The sequence below is a fragment of the Centropristis striata genome, chromosome 3 (assembly GCF_030273125.1).
Source record: "Centropristis striata isolate RG_2023a ecotype Rhode Island chromosome 3, C.striata_1.0, whole genome shotgun sequence".
Lineage (NCBI taxonomy): Eukaryota > Metazoa > Chordata > Actinopteri > Perciformes > Serranidae > Centropristis > Centropristis striata.
In genome coordinates, this window is record NC_081519.1 from 45,406,697 (window position 1) to 45,413,648 (window position 6,952).

Here is a 6,952-nt window from a genome sequence, read left to right on the forward strand (position 1 = left end):
GGGTGGGTTAGGGTTAGGGTTAGGGTTAGGGTTAGGGGTTAGGGTTAGGGTTAGGGTTAGGGTTAGGGGGTTAGGGGGGGGTTAGGGTTAGGGTAGGGGGTTAGGGTTAGGGTTAGGGTTAGGGTTATAGGGATAAATACGTCCTTTGAGGGTTAGGGTTAGGGTTAGGGTTAGGGTTAGGGTGGGTTAGGGTTAGGGTTAGGGTTAGGGTTAGGTTATAGGGATAAATACGTCCTTTGAGGGTTAGGGTTAGGGTTAGGGTTAGGGTTAGGGTTAGGGTTAGGGTTAGGGGTTAGGGTTAGGGTTAGGGTTAGGGTTAGGGTTAGGGTTGGGTTAGGGTTAGGGTTAGGGTTAGGGTTAGGTTATAGGGATAAATACGTCCTTTGAGGGGCCCCTCAAGAATGTTTTTGCCAATAACTCCGGATAGGAATGTCCTATCATCATAGATGAGTTCCAAGTTCCTTGGATTCCTTGGCCCCAGACCTTTCCAATGGTGTGTCGTTTGACCCCGTGGAACCTTGGGAAATTTTCGAAATCTTAGTTTGAAACCTTAAAATGGCCATATCTCCGGAACGGTAAGTCGTAGAGACTTGAATTCAACTCTGGCGTGTTCAGCGACCCCAAATTAGGTCTGACGCGACCGACTTTCAAGTCTCTAGCACCTTCGGTTCCGAAGATATTGGCCAAAAACGGAATTCGGAAATTTCCGTTTTCTGAAAAATTCTAACTTTTGATAGGAAGGTCGTAGAGACACATGAGTGGGCTCTACGTGACGGGCGTGGCCGAAATAGGGGGGGTAGACACCAATTGCAAACTTGTGGGAGGTACCGTTGTTGAGTTAAGGGCGTGTCAAAAATCCCCATAGCAATACATGTAAAAGGTGAAAATTTTACTAAGTGGTTAGGGTTAGGGTTAGGGTTAGGAAGGTCGTAGAGACACGTGGGTGGGCTCTACGTGTCGGGTTAGGGTTAGGGGAACTGCGTAGAGTCCCCCTCCAATAGGAGGGGGCACGAGCACGGTCCATCCCCCCGGACCTTCCGTCACCCTGATCCCACAAGGGTTGACGGTTGCGCCGGCCCCTCTTGCCGTAGCTCACAACCGTCCACCCGTCCATCATGCGGTTTTATTAAAAAACCGGTGGTTGGTTTTTAAAAAAACCTTTTGGGTCTCTATGAATTTTTTTTGATTTTTTGATTTTTTTGAAAATAAAATGAAATGAAATATAAAAACAAACAACAAAAGAAGGTGTGCCCAATTAAAGTGAAAAAAAAGCAACGTTTCGGCCCTTTTCGGGCCTTCCTCAGGCAAGGCACACAAACAACTCAACAGCAGCAGGCTGGCTTTCACTGTAATGAAATGGCAGAGATGTTCTCTCGTCGCTCGCCAGGCTCAGAATGAGCTCTCTTCTATTGGCACCTCTATTTATCAGCTCTGACGAATCCAAACCGTATATGCGGTATTTGCTCTAACTGATTTTTAAACTGTTTTAAACATCCTTATTTATGGTTTTAGTAAAAAAATAAAAAAATAAAAAAATAAATTTATTCTGGTCCTCGCGGACAGTGTAAATTTAACTTTTTAACTCCCAATATAGCAATTTTTAGTTTTTAACCATTATTAATGGGTTTTTTAACCATACCATCCTCACTGTAAATGCCAACCCATGTTTTTAAATGTAAATATTTGGTTTTGACCATCATTTATGAATTTTTAAACTGAACCGTCCTCGCGGTAAAAGCCAAATTCCGATTTTAACTGTTTTTAACTTATTTTTAACTAATTTTTAACCCCTAAATGCCAAAATGACCTATAACCCATGAATTTTTACCCCATATTTAACTAATTTTTAACTAATTTTTAACTAATTTTTAACCCCCTAAGTACCAAAATCCCCTATCTCCCATGAATTTTAACCCATATTTATATACCAATTTTAAAACATTTTTAACCCCCTTTTTTTTTAACAATTATGAATTAACTCTTAATGATCAATTCCCCTTGCAAATTATTTTAACCCTTACTAGCCCAATGGAATTAGATTTAGGGTTAGGGTTCAGATTAAGGTTAGGGTTAGGATTAGGTATAGGATTAGGGTTAGGGTTAGGTCTAGGATTAGGGTTAGGGTTAGGGTTAGGTTTAGGATTAGGGTTAGGGTTAGGTTTAGGATTAGGGTTAGGGTTAGGTTTAGGGTTAGGGTTAGGGTTAGGGGTTAGGGTTAGGGTTAGGGTTAGGGTTAGGGTGGGTTAGGGTGGGTTAGGGTTAGGGTTAGGGTTAGGGTTAGGGGTTAGGGTTAGGGTTAGGGTTAGGGTTAGGGTTAGGGGGTTAGGGGGGGGTTAGGGTTAGGGTAGGGGGTTAGGGTTAGGGTTAGGGTTAGGGTTATAGGGATAAATACGTCCTTTGAGGGTTAGGGTTAGGGTTAGGGTTAGGGTTAGGGTTAGGTTATAGGGATAAATACGTCCTTTGAGGGGCCCCTCAAGAATGTTTTTGCCAATAACTCCGGATAGGAATGTCCTATCATCATAGATGAGTTCCAAGTTCCTTGGATTCCTTGGCCCCAGACCTTTCCAATGGTGTGTCGTTTGACCCCGTGGAACCTTGGGAAATTTTCGAAATCTTAGTTTGAAACCTTAAAATGGCCATATCTCCGGAACGGTAAGTCGTAGAGACTTGAATTCAACTCTGGCGTGTTCAGCGACCCCAAATTAGGTCTGACGCGACCGACTTTCAAGTCTCTAGCACCTTCGGTTCCGAAGATATTGGCCAAAAACGGAATTCGGAAATTTCCGTTTTCTGAAAAATTCTAACTTTTGATAGGAAGGTCGTAGAGACACATGAGTGGGCTCTACGTGACGGGCGTGGCCGAAATAGGGGGGGTAGACACCAATTGCAAACTTGTGGGAGGTACCGTTGTTGAGTTAAGGGCGTGTCAAAAATCCCCATAGCAATACATGTAAAAGGTGAAAATTTTACTAAGTGGTTAGGGTTAGGGTTAGGGTTAGGAAGGTCGTAGAGACACGTGGGTGGGCTCTACGTGTCGGGTTAGGGTTAGGGGAACTGCGTAGAGTCCCCCTCCAATAGGAGGGGGCACGAGCACGGTCCATCCCCCCGGACCTTCCGTCACCCTGATCCCACAAGGGTTGACGGTTGCGCCGGCCCCTCTTGCCGTAGCTCACAACCGTCCACCCGTCCATCATGCGGTTTTATTAAAAAACCGGTGGTTGGTTTTTAAAAAAACCTTTTGGGTCTCTATGAATTTTTTTTGATTTTTTGATTTTTTTGAAAATAAAATGAAATGAAATATAAAAACAAACAACAAAAGAAGGTGTGCCCAATTAAAGTGAAAAAAAAGCAACGTTTCGGCCCTTTTCGGGCCTTCCTCAGGCAAGGCACACAAACAACTCAACAGCAGCAGGCTGGCTTTCACTGTAATGAAATGGCAGAGATGTTCTCTCGTCGCTCGCCAGGCTCAGAATGAGCTCTCTTCTATTGGCACCTCTATTTATCAGCTCTGACGAATCCAAACCGTATATGCGGTATTTGCTCTAACTGATTTTTAAACTGTTTTAAACATCCTTATTTATGGTTTTAGTAAAAAAATAAAAAAATAAAAAAATAAATTTATTCTGGTCCTCGCGGACAGTGTAAATTTAACTTTTTAACTCCCAATATAGCAATTTTTAGTTTTTAACCATTATTAATGGGTTTTTTAACCATACCATCCTCACTGTAAATGCCAACCCATGTTTTTAAATGTAAATATTTGGTTTTGACCATCATTTATGAATTTTTAAACTGAACCGTCCTCGCGGTAAAAGCCAAATTCCGATTTTAACTGTTTTTAACTTATTTTTAACTAATTTTTAACCCCTAAATGCCAAAATGACCTATAACCCATGAATTTTTACCCCATATTTAACTAATTTTTAACTAATTTTTAACTAATTTTTAACCCCCTAAGTACCAAAATCCCCTATCTCCCATGAATTTTAACCCATATTTATATACCAATTTTAAAACATTTTTAACCCCCTTTTTTTTTAACAATTATGAATTAACTCTTAATGATCAATTCCCCTTGCAAATTATTTTAACCCTTACTAGCCCAATGGAATTAGATTTAGGGTTAGGGTTCAGATTAAGGTTAGGGTTAGGATTAGGTATAGGATTAGGGTTAGGGTTAGGTCTAGGATTAGGGTTAGGGTTAGGGTTAGGTTTAGGATTAGGGTTAGGGTTAGGTTTAGGATTAGGGTTAGGGTTAGGTTTAGGGTTAGGGTTAGGGTTAGGGGTTAGGGTTAGGGTTAGGGTTAGGGTTAGGGTGGGTTAGGGTGGGTTAGGGTTAGGGTTAGGGTTAGGGTTAGGGGTTAGGGTTAGGGTTAGGGTTAGGGTTAGGGTTAGGGGGTTAGGGGGGGGTTAGGGTTAGGGTAGGGGGTTAGGGTTAGGGTTAGGGTTAGGGTTATAGGGATAAATACGTCCTTTGAGGGTTAGGGTTAGGGTTAGGGTTAGGGTTAGGGTGGGTTAGGGTTAGGGTTAGGGTTAGGGTTAGGTTATAGGGATAAATACGTCCTTTGAGGGTTAGGGTTAGGGTTAGGGTTAGGGTTAGGGTTAGGGTTAGGGTTAGGGTTAGGGTTAGGGTTAGGGTTAGGTTATAGGGATAAATACGTCCTTTGAGGGGCCCCTCAAGAATGTTTTTGCCAATAACTCCGGATAGGAATGTCCTATCATCATAGATGAGTTCCAAGTTCCTTGGATTCCTTGGCCCCAGACCTTTCCAATGGTGTGTCGTTTGACCCCGTGGAACCTTGGGAAATTTTCGAAATCTTAGTTTGAAACCTTAAAATGGCCATATCTCCGGAACGGTAAGTCGTAGAGACTTGAATTCAACTCTGGCGTGTTCAGCGACCCCAAATTAGGTCTGACGCGACCGACTTTCAAGTCTCTAGCACCTTCGGTTCCGAAGATATTGGCCAAAAACGGAATTCGGAAATTTCCGTTTTCTGAAAAATTCTAACTTTTGATAGGAAGGTCGTAGAGACACATGAGTGGGCTCTACGTGACGGGCGTGGCCGAAATAGGGGGGGTAGACACCAATTGCAAACTTGTGGGAGGTACCGTTGTTGAGTTAAGGGCGTGTCAAAAATCCCCATAGCAATACATGTAAAAGGTGAAAATTTTACTAAGTGGTTAGGGTTAGGGTTAGGGTTAGGAAGGTCGTAGAGACACGTGGGTGGGCTCTACGTGTCGGGTTAGGGTTAGGGGAACTGCGTAGAGTCCCCCTCCAATAGGAGGGGGCACGAGCACGGTCCATCCCCCCGGACCTTCCGTCACCCTGATCCCACAAGGGTTGACGGTTGCGCCGGCCCCTCTTGCCGTAGCTCACAACCGTCCACCCGTCCATCATGCGGTTTTATTAAAAAACCGGTGGTTGGTTTTTAAAAAAACCTTTTGGGTCTCTATGAATTTTTTTTGATTTTTTGATTTTTTTGAAAATAAAATGAAATGAAATATAAAAACAAACAACAAAAGAAGGTGTGCCCAATTAAAGTGAAAAAAAAGCAACGTTTCGGCCCTTTTCGGGCCTTCCTCAGGCAAGGCACACAAACAACTCAACAGCAGCAGGCTGGCTTTCACTGTAATGAAATGGCAGAGATGTTCTCTCGTCGCTCGCCAGGCTCAGAATGAGCTCTCTTCTATTGGCACCTCTATTTATCAGCTCTGACGAATCCAAACCGTATATGCGGTATTTGCTCTAACTGATTTTTAAACTGTTTTAAACATCCTTATTTATGGTTTTAGTAAAAAAATAAAAAAATAAAAAAATAAATTTATTCTGGTCCTCGCGGACAGTGTAAATTTAACTTTTTAACTCCCAATATAGCAATTTTTAGTTTTTAACCATTATTAATGGGTTTTTTAACCATACCATCCTCACTGTAAATGCCAACCCATGTTTTTAAATGTAAATATTTGGTTTTGACCATCATTTATGAATTTTTAAACTGAACCGTCCTCGCGGTAAAAGCCAAATTCCGATTTTAACTGTTTTTAACTTATTTTTAACTAATTTTTAACCCCTAAATGCCAAAATGACCTATAACCCATGAATTTTTACCCCATATTTAACTAATTTTTAACTAATTTTTAACTAATTTTTAACCCCCTAAGTACCAAAATCCCCTATCTCCCATGAATTTTAACCCATATTTATATACCAATTTTAAAACATTTTTAACCCCCTTTTTTTTTAACAATTATGAATTAACTCTTAATGATCAATTCCCCTTGCAAATTATTTTAACCCTTACTAGCCCAATGGAATTAGATTTAGGGTTAGGGTTCAGATTAAGGTTAGGGTTAGGATTAGGTATAGGATTAGGGTTAGGGTTAGGTCTAGGATTAGGGTTAGGGTTAGGGTTAGGTTTAGGATTAGGGTTAGGGTTAGGTTTAGGATTAGGGTTAGGGTTAGGTTTAGGGTTAGGGTTAGGGTTAGGGGTTAGGGTTAGGGTTAGGGTTAGGGTTAGGGTGGGTTAGGGTGGGTTAGGGTTAGGGTTAGGGTTAGGGTTAGGGGTTAGGGTTAGGGTTAGGGTTAGGGTTAGGGTTAGGGGGTTAGGGGGGGGTTAGGGTTAGGGTAGGGGGTTAGGGTTAGGGTTAGGGTTAGGGTTATAGGGATAAATACGTCCTTTGAGGGTTAGGGTTAGGGTTAGGGTTAGGGTTAGGGTGGGTTAGGGTTAGGGTTAGGGTTAGGGTTAGGTTATAGGGATAAATACGTCCTTTGAGGGTTAGGGTTAGGGTTAGGGTTAGGGTTGGGGTTGGGGTTGGGGTTATGGGTTTCGGTTTGAAATCTGTTGCACAGGCCTACTGAACTGTGAGCGGGGGCTGAGTGTGGAGGAGATGTAGGAAGAGAGCCGATGGATAGATGGCTGAGGGGGAAGGGGGGGGGGGGGGGGGGGGGGGG